Below are 17,013 nucleotides of genomic sequence, written 5' to 3'. Positions count from 1 at the left end.
GGGGTGGGGGTGGGAGTGAGATGTGTGAATCCACTCATCTTTGGGTGTGGGGTGGGGGGGCTTCTGATTTCTCAGGTCAGCTGAGAAAAGAGAGAGCTCTAAGTAGCTTCTTTAGAGGAAAGTAGAGAGGGTGGAATCTGTCCATCAACTTTGTAATTCCTGAGGAATAGTCTGACAATGAAATACGTGGTTGGGGTTTACTCTGCCTGTCCTAGAGGTGCTTAATTGAGGGATGGCAGAAAAGCATCCCCAGCTCCTTTTAGAACTCCTTGTAGGCATACAGAAGGAGGAAGAGCAAAGGGAAGGTTTAAAAAAACCCCACAAGGGGTGCCTGGGTAACTCAGTTGGTTAGGGGTCGACGCTTGATCTCGGCTTGGGTCTTGATCTCAGGGTCATGGGTTCGGGCCCTACCTTGGGCTCCATACTGGGCATGGAGCCTACTTAAAAAACCAACAGCACAAAACCAGAAACCCATCCTTTGAAATCAGCACAAGGTATATGCCCAGGAGTGATTTATGGGTGCATGGAGAAGGAACATTAAAAGAATAATTGTTGGCTGTTTATTTTGGAAAAGTATGTTACTGAGAGCAGAACCAGGGAGCTTTATTTTCTCTTTTACCTTGCTCCAACTTCCATTAGTGTTAATAGGATCATATATTCTAGACCTTACTTGGCTTCCTGCCTCACATAAATGTTTGAATTCATTGTTTTGGTATTATATATGAACAGCAAAAGGGAAGGAGAAACAGAATGTTGAAAGCTCAATTATTCTATATGCCTTATTGTGAATGGGATTTATTCTCTTGGGTCCGCCACCATTAAGCTTATCTGATCAGATGATCTGTGTTTCTGATAGCTACATCTAGACAGCTTTATAACTTGTTTGTTTGAAGCAGTTTGTTCACGGGATGGTTAAATGTATTTTTTATTTGGTGGAACAAGGTGAGGCTTAATCGGGTTATCTGAGCTCCAGGCCATCACAGGTGTTACTGTTACCCAAAGTGCCAATAGAACTGTGTGTTCCCCTGTGGCGAGTCGACCCTGGGGGCATTTGTTAGGTGGTCATTTGATACACATTGACTCAACTTACCGTCCTGGTTTGGGATTCAGTTCCTAAGATTGCTGCTACAGATCCATTTATTCAATTAAACAAATAACAGTTGAGGTCCTGCTGTTCCTTGGGTATTGTTTCAGTCTTGGAAATACTCTGTGCGAGGAGCCAGCATCCGACTGTTCAAGGAAACCAGTAGAGTTAGAATGCTAACATTTCTGGGTTTGAAGGGACCTTAGAGATAATCTAATCCAGAGTCAGCAAGCTTTTTCTGTAAAGGACCAGAAAGTAAGTGTATTTGGTTTAGGGGGCCATATATGGTCTCTGATGCATATTATTATTTTTTTTACTACCATTTAAAAATGTAAATATCATTTTAAACTGGAGGTGGGAGACATAAGCAGGATTGGGCCCATGAGCGATAGTTTTCCCACCCCTGATCTAACCCATTCCTCCCTCCCGTTTTTTAATCAAAGAGGAAACTGAGAGCCAGGGGGTGAAATAATCGCTCTTTGTACAACACTTCCCACCACCACCAGCAAGAACACAGCCAGTTCTTGACACTGCTGGATTGTTGACCCTTAATAAAGGATCCCTAGAGGTTCAGGTCCACAACTCAAATTGCCTACTTACTTTGCAAATATATAGTTTTGGTCCTGAGGGAAGTATGAATTTTTTTTTTTTAAGATTTTTTACTTATTTAATTGACAGAAACAGGGAGAGAGGGAACACAAGCAGGGGGAGTGGGAGAGGGAGAAGCAGGCCTCCCGCGGAGCAGGGAGCCCACTGTGGGGCTCCATCCCAGGACCCTGGGATCCTGACCTGAGCCGAAGGCAGACGCTTAATGACTAAGCCAGCCAGGTGCCTTGGGAAGTATGAATTTAATTATTCAGTAAGTCATTAGGTGCCTACCACATTCCAGGCACTGTGTTTGAAGCTGAGGATGTAAAATTAGCATGACAAAATACCAGCCCTCCATCAGTTCAGGCAGATAAGATGGCTGAATGGAAGATACCATGTGGAGATCAGGAGTGGGTGTCTTTGGAGCACAGGAAGGCACTCCTCCCTCAGTATGTGGGATGCTTCCGTGGGTGTAGAAAGAAATCCACTCATTCATGGCACCTCCCACACTTGTGTTTTGGAAGCCACTGCCCAGACTAAAGAAAGGGGACAGAGACGTGGCTTCCTCCATACTTGCTTATTTTTTTCTGTGGGGACCGATACCTTCTGTACATCCTATGTATGCATGGGTGGGTTAGGAGATGAAAGGAACTAAGGTGAAAAAGGATAAAGACAGTTTATCTGGCTCTTGAGCCAGTTTATCTAGGCAGTGGCACTGAGACACAGATGAAAACATAAAAGATCAATCATAGAGCCTTTTAATATTTTTGAGCTGGAAAGGATTTTACAGGTCACTTGGCAGATAATGAGCATGAGGCCCAGAGATGTCAAATTTCTTAGTGTGGGTCACACAGAATCTCAGAGTCATAAAGGCCCATAACAGATTTAGTATAGCTATCCAAATAATAATAAAGAACAATAATCAGAGCCAACAGTCTTGAAAGTTTTTTGACATGTAATACATATTACCTCATTTAATTCTGACGATAACTCAATGTAATAGGTAAGATTACCATCCCCATTTTACAGCTGAGGAAACTAAGCTTGAAGAGATTAAGTAAAATTTGTCCGAAATCACCCAGTCATTAAGTAGCAGAGCCAGGATTCAAGTACCAAGCTCAAGTGCTTAACCTGCTCAGAGCCCTTTACACCCACTTAACTGTGACAACTGAATGGGAACTCAGTGGCTGAGGAGACGCATGCCAGGTCTGTGGATGTCTCATCCTTTCGTCAGATGTATATGCTAATATGCAGATGTGAGCCAGGAAAGCCTCTTGCTCTGAAGCTGTCTTTACAGTGGCACAGAACAGTTCTGAGAATTAATGTGCACAGTAGAATTCTGTTTGAACATCAAAGTTCCCTTGAAGACGGGAGAGCCTGGTTGGTTTCCCTGCATCTGATGAAGTTTGTGGAGGCAACTGGAAGATTCTCTCTGCATGTGTTACCTTCTTCCTTTTGCACAAGCATTTAGATTTAAAATTGTAGTTTCAAACTGTAGTCTGAGGCATCCTGGGGTTTGTGGGCTAAAAAACTGAGGGATTCTGTAGGAAAAATTGGTCATGGATTTGACTTTGATCCAAATGATGTCTAAAACAAATATCTTTGCTGCATTAATTTTTTAGATCTGACGGATAAGAATAACCAACTAATTAGATGTATGGTACCTTGTGATGCTTGTGTTTTCTTGCCTTCTGGTAGAAGTTGAATGTTTTTCTCACCTGACAGTGGTAATACACGGATTTGCTTGGAGTTTTTTTGTTTAAGTCAAAGACATTTTTACAGATTTGTAGAGGTAATTCTAAGAAAGCCCTCGTTACCTAGATCACTTCTTTATATAAGGAACATTGTGAGTTTGTTTGCCATTCATTCATTGTAAGCAGTTTTTCTGTATGGCATAGGAAAGCCAAGGTTCTTAGATTTCAGCTCAGAAAGCTCTATCCTTTGAACCTAGGCCCCTGGGTTGGTATGTATAAGTCAATACACAGCATTATAAAATTGCTGCATATCACTTGGAGGAAGATCCAAATTAAATAAAGAAGGCTTTCATTAGGTCGTGAAAAAACAGATTTAGGCTATCTTGGTAAGAATCTTGAGGGATTTTGCAGAGGGAAGAGATGTAATGCAAGATGGTCTTCTCATTTGTAGGCGTTTGAGAAATCCCTTAAAATAGAGAAACACATGAATATTTGTTTTCTAACAGAAAATAATTCAAAGACCTGCCCATGTGTCTTGCCAAAGCTTTTTTTTCTTTTCAGGCCTCAGCCAACCCGCCAGAAGTTTTTTTCTGATTATATCAGGGAGAAACCTCACTTAGTGATTATGTGCTGTTAATACCTACCTTATTTTTTTAAAGATTTTATTTATTTGAGAGAGAGCGTGCACGAGCACCCAAGCGGGGGGGTGGGGGGCAGGGGGAGAAGGAGAAGCAGACTCCCCTCAGAGCAAGGAGCCCGACACAGGACTTCACCCCAGGACCCTGAGATCATGACCTGAGCCAAAGGCAGGCACTTAACCCACTTACATTTCTTATCTATTAATGATTGTTTCTTTTAACTATACCAGGGCATATCGCTGGTTTACTGCAGCTTATACCTACTCCACTTCCCCCTTGAGCAGCAGTGATCACCTTCAGAAGGAGGAGTAGGAGGTAGACGATAGCTTAAAGAATGAGAAGGGTCTGTTCACTGCATGGTAGTGTGCTGTGTTACCAGATAAATATTCAGCGTCACCATGTTCTGGAGATAGGTGTGCATTTTTTTCTTTCTTTTTCTTTTAAAAATTTCAAATAAGCAGATTAGTGAAAAGAACATTCAAAAACTCTTAGATCTATAAGTTGTTAACATTTTGCCACATAGGCTTTATTTTCCTCTCTATAGGCAGATTTACATTTGGGTAGGGGGGGCAAGACATCATGATACTTGGTTTCTAAACATACTCGTATTTCTCTCCAAAGTGTAAGGACATTCTTCTTCATAACCACAATAGCATTATCATGCCCTGGAAACTTAACATTGATTCTATAATATTGTCTAATACACAGTCTCTATTTAAATCTCACCTTCAATCAGTTGCTTTTTTGCTGTATAACAAACTATGCCAAAACTTTGTAGTTTAAAACAACCACCATTTATTAATACTCATAATTCTGTGGGTCAACTGGTTGGTTCTTCTAATGGGGATCAGGCTCAGCTGATCTTTGTCTGGGGCTCTTCAATGTCTGCAGTCAGCTGCTGGATCCACTAGGGGCTGGCTGGTCTAAGTTGGCCTCAGTTTGGATGGCTTGTCTCTTCCCTAGAGGATCTCTCATCCTCCAGCAGGATAGCCCACACTTGCTTCCATGGCACTGAGGCAGATTGCAAGAGAGAGTGGAAGTGTGCAAAATGTTTTGAGGCCTAGACTTGGAGCTAGCACAGCATAGCTTTTGTGTCAGTCTTTTGGCCGAAGCAAATCACAAGTTCTTGATGGGAGGAACTGCAAAGTCGTATTACTCAGGGGCATGGATACGGGGGAGTGAACAATTGCAGGCACTTTTGTAATCTATCATCCCCCTGTTGTCCAAATAATATTAATAATAATAATGTTAATTTGATAATGCTAATAATATAATTGTTGATCTGTCTTCAAAGATCCAAAGATTACACATTAAATTCAGTTGTTATGTAATCTTTAGTCTCTCTCTCTCTGTTCTTTAGTCTTTTTAATCTATGATTTTCCTTTTTTATATTTTATGAAATTGATATTTTTAAGATTCTAAGAGTATCTCACAACCTTATTTGTCTAGTTATTTCTCCATGATTATATGCAGGTTAAGCATTTTTGGCAAGAATTCTAAATAGCTGATTTTGTATACCTGCCATTGCTGTGTGAGGGGAAGCACATAATGTTAGTTTATCCCCATTGTTGGCCATGCTCAGTGCAATCACCTGGCTAACGTGGGGTCTGCCAGATTTTGCAATCATAAAGGTGCCATTTCCAGGAGATAGATTTGCTTAAGTCTGGTGCTAAAGTTCTCCCAAATATGTTAACATATATTTATTTTTTTAGAAGATTTTATTTATTTATTTGAGAGAGAGAGTGCATGCATGAGCATACCGGGGAGGTGGGACGGGCAGAGGGAGAGAGAGAATCCCAAGGAGACTCCATACCTAGTGCAGAGTCCGATGGGGGGCTTGATTTCATGACCCTGAGATCATGACCTGAGCCAAAACCAAGAGCTGGTGCTCAACCAACTGAGCCACCCAGGTACCCCATCAACATTTATTTATTAGATACCTACTGCGCATCTAGCCTTGCATTTAGTACTGTGATGAATCTAAAAGAATTGCAAAGAATGTTGCCTGTCTGAAGGAATATGTAGTTTTCTTGAGGTTCAGTTACTCTTTTAAAAACTGACAAAAAGTATAGGAGTGGTGATTCTAAGTTAACTAATTTATAAAAACTTTTTATTGACATATATGTAGAGAAAAGTGTACTTGTAAGTGTAATAGCTTGATGATGTTTTCAAACTGAACACACCAATGTACCCAGCACCCAGATTAAGAAATGGAATATAGGGGCGCCTGGGTGGCTCAGTCAGTTAAGCATTCAACTCTTGATTTCAGCTCAGGTCATGATCTCAGGGTCTTAAGATCAAGTCCCATGTTGGGCTCCACACTGGGCGTGGAGTTTGCTTAAGATTCTGTCTTCCTCTCCCTTTGCCCCTCCCTCCCCCAAAGAAATGGAATATAAGCACATCTCAATAAGTCTGATTTTTTTTAAAGATTTTTATTTATTTATTTTGAGAGAGAGAGAGAGAGAGCATGAGCAGATGGGAGGGGCAGAGGGAGATGGAGAAGCAGACTCCCTGCTGAGCAAGGAGCCCTATTCGGGACTCAGTCCCAGGACCCTGGGATCATGACCTGAGCCAAAGGCAGACGCTTAACTGACTGAGCCACCCAGGTGCCCATCAATAAGTCTGATTTTTAACCGTGTAGAACTATATCCAAATGATGGTTGACTTTTTCTATACCAACTTATTTATGAGTGGCCCAAGGAAATCAATATCATTTTAAGCTTAAAATGGTGTTCCCTAACTTGATTGATTTGGGGATCCATCCAGCTTGATTCAGAGTAATTTTCACAGTGTCCATCCACAATAGTCTCTCCTCCTTCATTCCTGTCTCAGAACAGAAGATGACCTCTCCTTTCCCATGGGTAGCCTCTCTCTTGTGCATTCCATCCCACCCCTCTTGACTTCCTTGGGTCTGGTCTTTCTTTTTCTTCCTTGTGTCTCTTCCATGTATCATTGGTCTTTGGTTTCTCCTTTCCTTTTGATTCCTCTCTTTCTTTTTTATCACCAAACTTCTTAAAAGACAACCTCCTCTTCCTCTTTAAACCGTTCATCCAAATGCCCTTTGAGACTTGGTTTCTTTCCCCACAATTCTAGTGAAGTTCATAAGCAAACTCCTGGGTGTTAAGTCAGCCTTTTTTAAAGCCTTTGTTCTCTTAGATTTCTCCTTCCTATTGAAGTCTTTTTCATCTTTTCTACGAGACTGTCTCCTCCCTTGGCTTCTATTTGTGTGCTCTTAGTTTTCAGCTACTACTCTGAGCACCCCTCTAACGTTGGACTCCCAAAGAAAGAACAGTAATTCTGGCTTCTTTTGGTATGTCTGAGAATGACATTTCTTAGGACCTTTCTTCATGGGTTATGGATCAATATCTGAATTTATCTATGACTGGAAGGTAATGGTTTTAATGGCAACCTCTCAATGAAATGAATGTAAATTATGTGTAACCCTAGTTTCTTAATGCTGTGCCTGGTAAGAACTCAATATGTGTTTGTTGGAATCATTTAATCATTCAGTTATTCATTTATATGTTCAATAAATATTTACTAAATGTCTAGTCAGTGAATTGATTGTTAAGTTCCACAGTAGGTTACATTTTTTAAATATCTAAACATCTATCTAAATATGTATTCTTTGTCTTTTTTTTCTTTTCATTTTTGTTGACTTTTTTTTTTCCAGTTGAGCAATTACTAACTATATGACTCTTAGGCAAGTTATTTAATCTCTAGAAATCTTTACTTTTTAAAACAGGGATAACAACGGTATCTCCCTCCTGGGTTGTTGTAAAGATTAGGTGACAAAAAACGCACAAAGAGCACATAGCACATGCTAGGATATAGCAATGACTCAATAAATGTTAGTTATCATTATTATTCTTGCTGTAATGGGTCAGTAGTGGACTTTGGTCCTCACAGCAAACATCCTGAATTAGGCATTAGTCTTCCCATTTTTCAGAGAGAGTAACGGAGACTCAAGAGGATTTAAATAACTTGCCACAGGTCACAGAGCTAATAAATTGCAGATCTGGGATATCTGATTCATATCTTGTGCCTTTTACAAAACTATACAAAAGTATACCAGTATATACTATACTTTCAGCATCTTGTAGGACACTTAGAAGTAAACTAGAGGTCACTTTATAGTAGCTGAAATAAGCTAATGTTCTCATTTGCCTTCTAAAAGGTAGGGCATACCAAGGAAGTTTTGCCTGATTGGGGAAACTCCAGCCCTAATGGTCAGATTAACAAAGATTGTGTCTTAAAACCACAGGATCCTAGGGGTTAGAAGGATTTTAGGCTTAGAAGGATTTGCCCACCTGATTATTGAATTTTCTTGCTAACCGTCCAGCCAAGGGGTCATTTGATTTATTCTTTAACACTTCCAATGACAGGGAAGTCATTGTCACTTGGAGGCAGCTCATTTCCCTTTCCACAACTCTGTCTTTCTCCATCCAACATCCATCTGAGCTTCTCCTGTGTCTGCCTTCCACCCACAGGTCCCAGCTTGGTTGTGGATGGCCACATGAAGTACGTGGAACCCCTGTTTCTTAGATCAACCTTTCAGGTTCTTCCTGTTTATTCTCCATTTTCATTCCCAGCAGCTCTTCACCAGGTTGAGCAGCTTCAAGCCTTTAATTTACAGCTTCCCCAGAAAAAACACAACTGGGTCTACTCTTTTTTCTTGGTGTAAAAGAGAATAAAATGCATGGCTATCTCATGAGCATTTTGCTTTTCCTTCAGTCTTTCTCATTATATTTGTAGTACCACCGTCCACCCAGTTGGTCAAGCTAGGAACCTAAGAGTTTGTTCCCTCACTATTTACATACAGTCCATCAGCTACTCTTTTCAGTCCTATCTCCAAATATAAAATCCATCTCTTCTACCATCACCCTGGTCTAAGCCACCATCATCTCTCCCCTGATTCCTAACTCCGGACCCCTCCTTGCACACAGCAAGCAGAATTATCTCTTTAAAGCACAAATTCCGGGTGTCTGGGTGGCTCCATGGGTTAAGTGTCCGAGTCTTGATCTCAGCTCACGTCTTGATCTCAGGGTTGTGAGTTCAAGCCTTGCCTTGGGCTCCACATTGGGCGTGGAGCCTACTTAAAAACAAAACAAAATCAAAATCAAAAGCACAAATCAGATCATGTCAGTCCCCTAATTAAAACTCTTCTTTGATTTCTCATTGCCCTTAGAACAAAATCGAGACTCTTTTCTGTGGTCAACAAGGCCCTGCGTCATCTCAAATATTCTTTCTTCCCTGTTATTCATTCAGCCTTGGTCCCTGGTGGCCTTTATGTTCTCTAGACATGACAAGCCTTTTCCTGCAGCCAGCCCTCCTACTTCTTGTTAACTTCTGCCTGATCTTTCAGGTCTCAGCTCAAATACCACTTCCTCAGAGAAGCCTGCTCTGATCACTCATCAAAGGCCCTAATCTCATTATTTTGTACCTGTCTTTCAGATCTGCATTGCCTCTCTTAAGAGCGTAAGTTCTTTGGTGACTGGACACAGGCTATCATGTTAGCAACCATATTTTCTATATGTGGCATAGTAGGTGCCCATAGAAGGTGCTCAATAAATAGCTGCAGAATAAATAAACAGCTCATGATTGACTAGGTGTAAGGGTGTTGGAGTCATATTAAAAATAGATTCGATTCTGAAGTTGCCATTTCCTGTGTGATTTTGGGCAAATTATGTTACCTCTCTGGGCTTCAGATGCCTTATCTGTACAAAAGTAATCCTATCAAGAAAAAAAAAAAAGCAGTCCTATCTACCTTATGAATTAAGATATTGGCTGCGAGCGCACCTGCCATGGTACCTGGCACAGTTTCTGTGGTGTGCCTGGGAGTGCATGACCCATAAGCATGGGTGTATCATGCCTGCATCTTCCCTCAGGTAACGCTTGCCTGGCTGGGAAGACAGTTCTAACCCTGGATATCAGCTGTTGTGCTGCGTGATGTTCAGTCTGATAACCCAGAGGTGCCAGGGCCAGAGCCTTCACTGGGGTGCTGAACACAGACCCCAAAACCCTAAACGATCAAACCTGACATTGTGTGGCCCATTTCTTGTCAAGATGGATTGGGGTGCTCTGTCTAGACAGTCATCTCCTTTGGGAAATCACGGTTGCTCTAAGAGGAGGCACATGGTCTCCTGTTAAGAATACAAAATAGGCCTGTGAGCTGTTGGGGAGGGGAGGAGTTGCCGTGAGGTGGGTGGGCCGGTGCAGCAGAGCCTGCAGAAAGGAGCTGTCAGCTTCTGTACTCACAGGCATCTGGGGATCATTGCTGGGAGCCTTCTCCTTCACCCATGCAGTGTCAACAGAGCCCCCCAGTCCATAGGAAGGTACAGATGTCACTGTCAGCCTTCCCAGAGCCAGTGACTCTGTGTCCCCACTGAGGAGTGCTCAGATGACTTGAAAGGTAACCCTGGAACGGGGATAGCCTGCTGGGAAGAGGGGCTGAAGTCTTCGTGCAACTTGTTTGGTCAGTACGATGACCTATGTGATTCTCCTGTCAGTTGTTAAGAGTGAGTATTCTAACATGGGGCTCTAGAATTAGATAGACCTGGTTCAAATCCTGGCAATGTCATGACCTTGACTGAGTTACTTGACCTCTTGCCTTAGCTTCCCCGTCTAAAATGGGGATAATAAGGACTCCCTATCTTATCTGGTCACTGTGAGGTTTAGGTGATCTAGTACATGCAGAAATCTTAGTTAAGTTCCAGGCACAACTGATGTTCAGAAATGATTGTTCTCTTTATTAGGCAGGACAGGTTGGAATTTTGAGTTTATTCCTGAGGAGCCTCACCCATATTGAACTTTGGGCCTTGATTCTCTGTTTGCCAGCTAGGTCCCTGGGACAACTTCTCTAACCTCTCTGTGTCAGTGTTTTTATCTCTTACATGCAGTTTATAATTCCCACCTCATAGTGAAGGTTCCATGAGATCAAAGTGCCTGACATATGTGTGAGCACATTGTAAGTGCTCACAATACTCATTTCTTCCACCTTTGGTTATGGAGTATCTGAAATACGGTCCCTTTAAGCTTGTTAAGATTCCTCACTAGCCTTGTATGCAGCTGTGTTCAGACAGCTTTGGCAGAAGGAAAGACTTTTTTTTTTTTTAAATAGACTGTTTCATAATCTGTTGGCTCAGATCTGTTGCTGCTGCACCGTGTGCTTCTCAGGGTCCCTGGGTCCTCCTGCAATCAGCGTGTACCTTGCCTCTCACCTAAACGACCCTGGAAAGTGACTGCCTTGGAAGATGTTGCTGAATGCAGAATGGATTTTCCTCCCTGCTCTTTGGGGTGAAACTGGCTCAGGGATTCTAGGCTGCAGGGAGGAAGGGCTGTCGGGCCTGGACTACAGTTGGACTTAGTGGCCAAGAGTTTTCTGGTTTTCATTAAAATTCTCTGGCTGTCTTTCAGGATTGCTCATTGGATATGACTGCATTGGAGGTGGTTGTGCTGTTTTCTTGACTACACACACCCAGCAAATCACAGTGGCCCTGAGGATGAGAGAAAATTGAAGGTGGAGATCAGGCTGGCTCAAGGGTCTTGCTCAGCAGTCTTTGTGATAAGGCCCCCTTGTCTACAACTGCATATCATTAGTTTTACAAACTCTTCGATACAGATGGGGAAGCAGGCATAGCCAAGCTGGGAATGGGGTGCAGAAAGAATCCTCTCACACCTTACTCTTGATGACAGACTTGCTCTTCAGGGCAGATAGAAGTTTCCTGGCAGCTGTCAGAGGGTCCCCCAAATGTGACATCAATGACTGAAATCAGTCTGATCTAATTTTTCCTGAGGTGCTTATGCCCAAGGGGATGGGGGTTGAGTGGCAGTTCTCTGAGGGTGACAGACTGACATAAAGAAGATTCTGTTTTTTTGGGCGCCTGGGTGGCTCAGTCGTTAAGCGTCTGCCTTCGGCTCAGGTCATGATCACAGGGTCCTGGGATCGAGTCCCACATTGGGCTCCCTGTCGGCAGGAAGCCTGCTTCTCGCTCTCCCACTCCCCCTGCTTGTGTTCCTGCTCTCACTATCTCTCTCTCTGTCAAATAAATAAATAAAATCTTTAAAAAAAAAAAAAAGATTCTGTTTTTTAAGAGTTAATTGCTGGTAGTTGAAATCTCACTTGAGGTTAGAATTTGAATCTGAAAATCTAGTTTCAAATGATGACTCTGCTATTGACTTGCTTTGTGATCTCGGGCCACTTACTTCCGCGGGATACATTATGTAAAGCTTGTGGCATATCATATGGTCTCAGTAAGTGGTAGATGTTGGTATAAAGTGCGCTAGATTTGACCTGTCACTCCAGCTCACCAAGATGTATCCCAGTTCTGTCATCTAAAACATTTGTTCTACATCCCTCCCAGCTTTGTGTCACTTAAGAATTCAAGGCAAATGTGTTCCCTAGGGCAAGCTGACTCTTCTTTCACTGGAAAAATACATCAAAACCATATTATTGTTTCCCTGTGAGACGCTTACAACGTTGGATATGTCATCTCTAGGTAACTTAGTAGAAACAAAAAAGGATTTTTTTTCTGTCATTCTTGATGGGTAGATTGTGAGAGGGCCATTTTAATTGATCTTGGGTATAAATGCCAAGGCCTCCCAAGAGAGCATGACTAAGGCAGCCATTTGCCTTCATCGTAAACTCCGTTTCCAGTCTTTTCTCCTTTTCTCTACTCTTCAAACCCTGTGTTCTAGCCAGACTGGACTACTCACAAAAAAAATAATCACTATGGAACATATCATGTATACCAAAAAGTGTTCTGAAGTGGACTTACAGCTTGAAGAACAATAAAATGAGAATTGTGCATCCACCATTCAGCTTGTAAAATTGAATATTATTGGTTCCTCAAACGCTGCTTTTGTATCTTCCGCCCCCAAATCATGTCCCCTTCTCTCCTTGCCAGAGTCAGTGTTTATCCTGACTTTTGTGTTGATCATTCCCTTACTTTTTTTTATGATTAACCACACACGTTTATATTACTAAACTGTATACTGGTTAGTTTTTTAAAATAAGGAGCAAGTACAAATCTAGCAAGCTTTGTGAGCAAAGGGCGGTAGTGCCACTACTAGGTTTAAAAATCAGCTCATTTGGGTTCATAGTCTGGCTTTAGCTTCTCTAGAGGTTACAAAAGGTCCTAATGGGGAAGTCATTGGGCAAGATTGTAAGTGGATCCTAGGAAATTTAAAGCCCACCATTATTAGGGCATCTGATGGGGCTATAGTGTGGGTCAGGCACTGAATATCTGGTAGGGTATGGTCACAGAGAATGGACTAGTCTGTCTTCTCTACCTCTCATTTCTCCAGCTGTCAGGGAGTAGGTCAGAGAAGAACTCCTCTGTGGGATGAAGTGAATGCCATCAGCTAACCCACACAGCTAGCATGGAAGGGATAAGCAAGTGCTTCATTAGCACAAGGTCAAGACAAATAGAGTCAGAAAGGAGTCTGGACCAAGTTTACCTATCATTCTTTGGCAAGTTAAAAAGAGAGTATGCAGTTACTATCTATGGAATTTTCTTACCTAAAACTTGACCCCTAAATCTAACCAAACCCTTAAAGCTAACTTTGATTTATTGGAAAGATGGAAGAAATTACACAACACTCTAAGGAAGCAAACAGATAAATGCAGATTGTTGGACGACTGAGTTGGCTTTTGCAACAAGTCAGTGGCATGAAAAAAAATAATGTAACATAAAAATTATGATCAGTGTAATGTATGAATCTTTTTTTGGTTCAGATAGTCTCTGTATTAGTTTGCTAATAACGAAATACCACATATTTAACAGAAATTTATTTTAAATTTTTTAGATTTTTAATTAATTTTTTTTTTTAGGGAGACAGAGATTAGAGAGAAAGAGAGAGCATGAGCTGGGCAGAGGGCAGAAGGAGAGGGAGAGAGAGAATCTTAAGCAGGTTCTATGCTCAGCATGTAGCCCGATTTAGGGCTTGATCTCATGACCCTGAGATTATGACCTGAGCTGAAATCAAGAGTTGGACGCTTAACCAAGTGAACTGCCCATGTGCCCCAGAGATTAATTTTCTCATTGTGCTGGAGGCTGGAAGTCCAAGATCAAGGTGCTGGCAGGTAGATTTTCCCTGAGGTCTCTCTCTTTGGCTTAGAGATGGTCTCCCTCTTCCTCCCTCTTCCCATGGTTGTCCCTCTGTACACATGTGGCCCCAGTGTCTCTCTATATGTCCTAATCTGTTTTCTTCTTATAAGGATATCAGTCATGTGGGATTAGGGACCACCCTGAAGGCCTCATTTTAACTTAGTTCCTTTTTTAAAGGCCCTATCTCCAATTATAGTCACATTCTGAGATACTGTGGCTTAGGGCTTCAACATATAAATTTGCGGGTCAGGGGAGACACAGTTCAGCCCATAATAGTCTAATTATAAAAAGCATTTTTGAGATGTTGGGGAAAATTTTATTAGGGACTGATATCAGGGGGTTGCTGTTAATTTTTCTAGGTATAATAATAGTATTGTGATGTTAGAGAATGGGTAATAAAGAGGTGGGTTCTGAAGTACATTGAAATGAAATGATGTGGTATGGAATTTGTTATAAGACATTTGAACAAAGGAAAAATAGAAAAAAGGGGGTAGATTAAGTTAACAGACCAAAATGTTCATATGTTGAATCAGTGATGAGTATCAAGGGCCTACTTTTCAGTATGTTTGAAAATTTTATAATCATATATTTAAAATATTTAGATCAACAACACCGAACAGGGTTTAATGGCAGTAGGGTTTTTGGTGATGAACATCTTCAATATGTCTGTCGCTTGAGCTCTACTTCTTCCAGTCTGGTAATAGTCATTTTGGGGTCTTCCACTGATGGTCTCTACTCAGTCCTCTGTTTCTTGTATACCACTTGGTGAAAGATATCCTTCAAGAACTTCTTAGGTGAATGGAATGTGAATTTCTGAGATCTCGTATATCTGAAAATATTTTTGTTCTCTTCTCACACTTGATACATAGTTTGGTTAGAAGTCATTTTCCCTCAAAATTTTGAAAGTATTGCTTCATTGTCTTGTTTTTATTGATGATGGTGAGAAGTTGGAAATGTTTTAATTTCTCATTCTTTGAATATAGCCTGTTTGTTTGATTTTCTCCTTTCTGACAGCTTATATAATCTTTTCTTTGTCTGTGGTTTTCTGAAATTTCACAGAAATTTCACACTGTGTTTAGTGTGTGGGACCCTTTGAATCTGGCAACCTGCATGCCTTAGTTCTTCAAAGTTTTATCAAATTATATTACAATTTTTCTTTCTTTTTTTTCTCTTCTTTCTTGGGAATTTCTTTTTTTTTTTTTTAAAGATTTATTTTTAGAGTGTGTGCGCGCATGTGCAAGTGGGGGAGAGAATCTTAAAGCAGACTCCCCGCTGAGCAAGGAGCCTAATGCGGGGCTCCATCTCATAACCCGTGAGATCATGACCTGAGCAGAAACCAAGAGTTGCTGCTTAACTGACTGAGCCACCCCGGTGCCCCCTTGGGGATTTCTTTTATTCAGATATTGGACTTTCTATCCTGGTCCTCTAGAATATTCTTAACTTCTGCTGATTTCCATATCTTTGTCTTCTGATTCTACTCTACGGAAGATTTTCTCAACTTAATCTTTCAATCCTCTTATTGAGGTTTTTTTAGTTTCTGTTTTTGTTTTTAAATTTCTGCTACTAAGTTGTCAATTTCCAAGAGCTTTTTTTTTTTGTCCTCTTGGTGTTTCCTTTATATAGCATTCTATTTTCATTTCATGGCTGTAATTTTATTTCATTTTTGTGAGAGTATTAATGGTATTTCCCTCCTGCCCTGCTCCCTGCCTCATATAGTATCTATTTCCTTCAAGCTGGTTTTTTTTTTGTGTGTGTGTGTGTTTGCTGTGGTCTGTATCTTCATTAGAGGCTTTCCCAAGATGTCACTCTGAATGTGATCCTTGGCTGTGTGGTTCTAATTAAGGGTGGGGGTAGGGAGAGGGTAGGTTAAAAAAAAACAAAAAACAAACCCAACTGTTAAGACCTTGAGTGGTAAATGAAGGAAGCCACTCACAAAATAGCACAGAGTATATGATATCATTTATATGAAATTTCCAGAATAGGCAAATCTGTAAAGACAGAAAATAGATTAGTGGTTGCCTGGGGGGAATATGGATGGAGTGACTGCTAATGGGTAATGCTTTCTTTGGGGTGATGAAAATGTTCTAAAATTGATCGTGGTGGTGGTTGTAGAACTCTGTGACTATACTAAACACCACTGAATTGTACATTTTAGAAGAGTGAATTGAGTGAGTTTATCTTAATAAAGTTTAATATTTTAATAAACCATCCCAGTGGTGATGGTTGTACAGCTCTGTGAATATACTAAAAACCACTGAATTGTACACTTTAAAAGGGTGAATTGAATATGTGAGTTATATCTTTATGAAGCTGTCAAGAAAACCAAAAGCTGTCAGGAAACTGAGTATGGGCTGGAGATCATTAACTGGGGGCCTCACTGAGGTGTGATGGGGGTGGGCTGTTTGTTGGAAACCCCTGAGGCATCATCTTCAGGTTTAGGAGTCTTCCCATCTCTTTGCTGGGAGGGGGAGAAGGGAAGTCTCTAGAGGAGAGGGCCTAGGAAACTGTTGTACTTCACCTTCACCAGACATAGTGCCTTTGTCTTTTTTATATTCCCCGTTAACCATACTGGGTACTCCTGGACTAGAGCCACTCTTACTTTTTATTATGGAAAATTCCAAAGATTACAAAGTAGAGAGGATAGTGCAATGAATCCTCATGTTCCTATCACCCAGGTTCACCAGTGATTGCTTCATGGATATTTTTGTTTCATCCGTGTCCCCCCACCCCCTTTCCCCAGATTCTTTTAAAAACAATATTGGACGTTTGTTTTATGCTCCCTAGCATCTAAGCCTCCAGAATTCTGTCAGTAAGGAGAAGGATCTAGGGATTTAACTTCTGTTCAAGCAGCTCTCCCTGTTTTCTTCTTCACATCCTGCCCCGCTGCTCTAGGACACGCG

At 41.3% G+C, this 17,013-nt stretch overlaps 1 protein-coding gene across 2 annotated transcripts in view; it reads left to right on the top strand.

Moving 5' to 3' along the window:
• Positions 1-17,013, top strand: part of RAB30 (RAB30, member RAS oncogene family) — an 84,900-nt gene that overhangs the window by 22,624 nt on the left and 45,263 nt on the right. Inside the window, exon 2 of one of the 2 annotated variants that reach the window (XM_081798947.1) lies at positions 11,421-11,523. The exons of the other annotated variant lie outside the window; for it this stretch is intronic. The gene's annotated coding sequence lies outside the window, so the exon portion shown is untranslated. The remainder of the gene's footprint in view (positions 1-11,420; positions 11,524-17,013) is intronic. 2 annotated transcript variants of the gene reach the window in all.

Source organism: Leptonychotes weddellii, chromosome 11, assembly GCF_054177405.1.
Source record: "Leptonychotes weddellii isolate Sample4059 chromosome 11, ASM5417740v2, whole genome shotgun sequence".
NCBI lineage: Eukaryota > Metazoa > Chordata > Mammalia > Carnivora > Phocidae > Leptonychotes > Leptonychotes weddellii.
The sequence above is the reverse complement of the archived record's forward strand: the minus strand, read 5'-3'. Positions and strand labels throughout refer to the sequence as shown.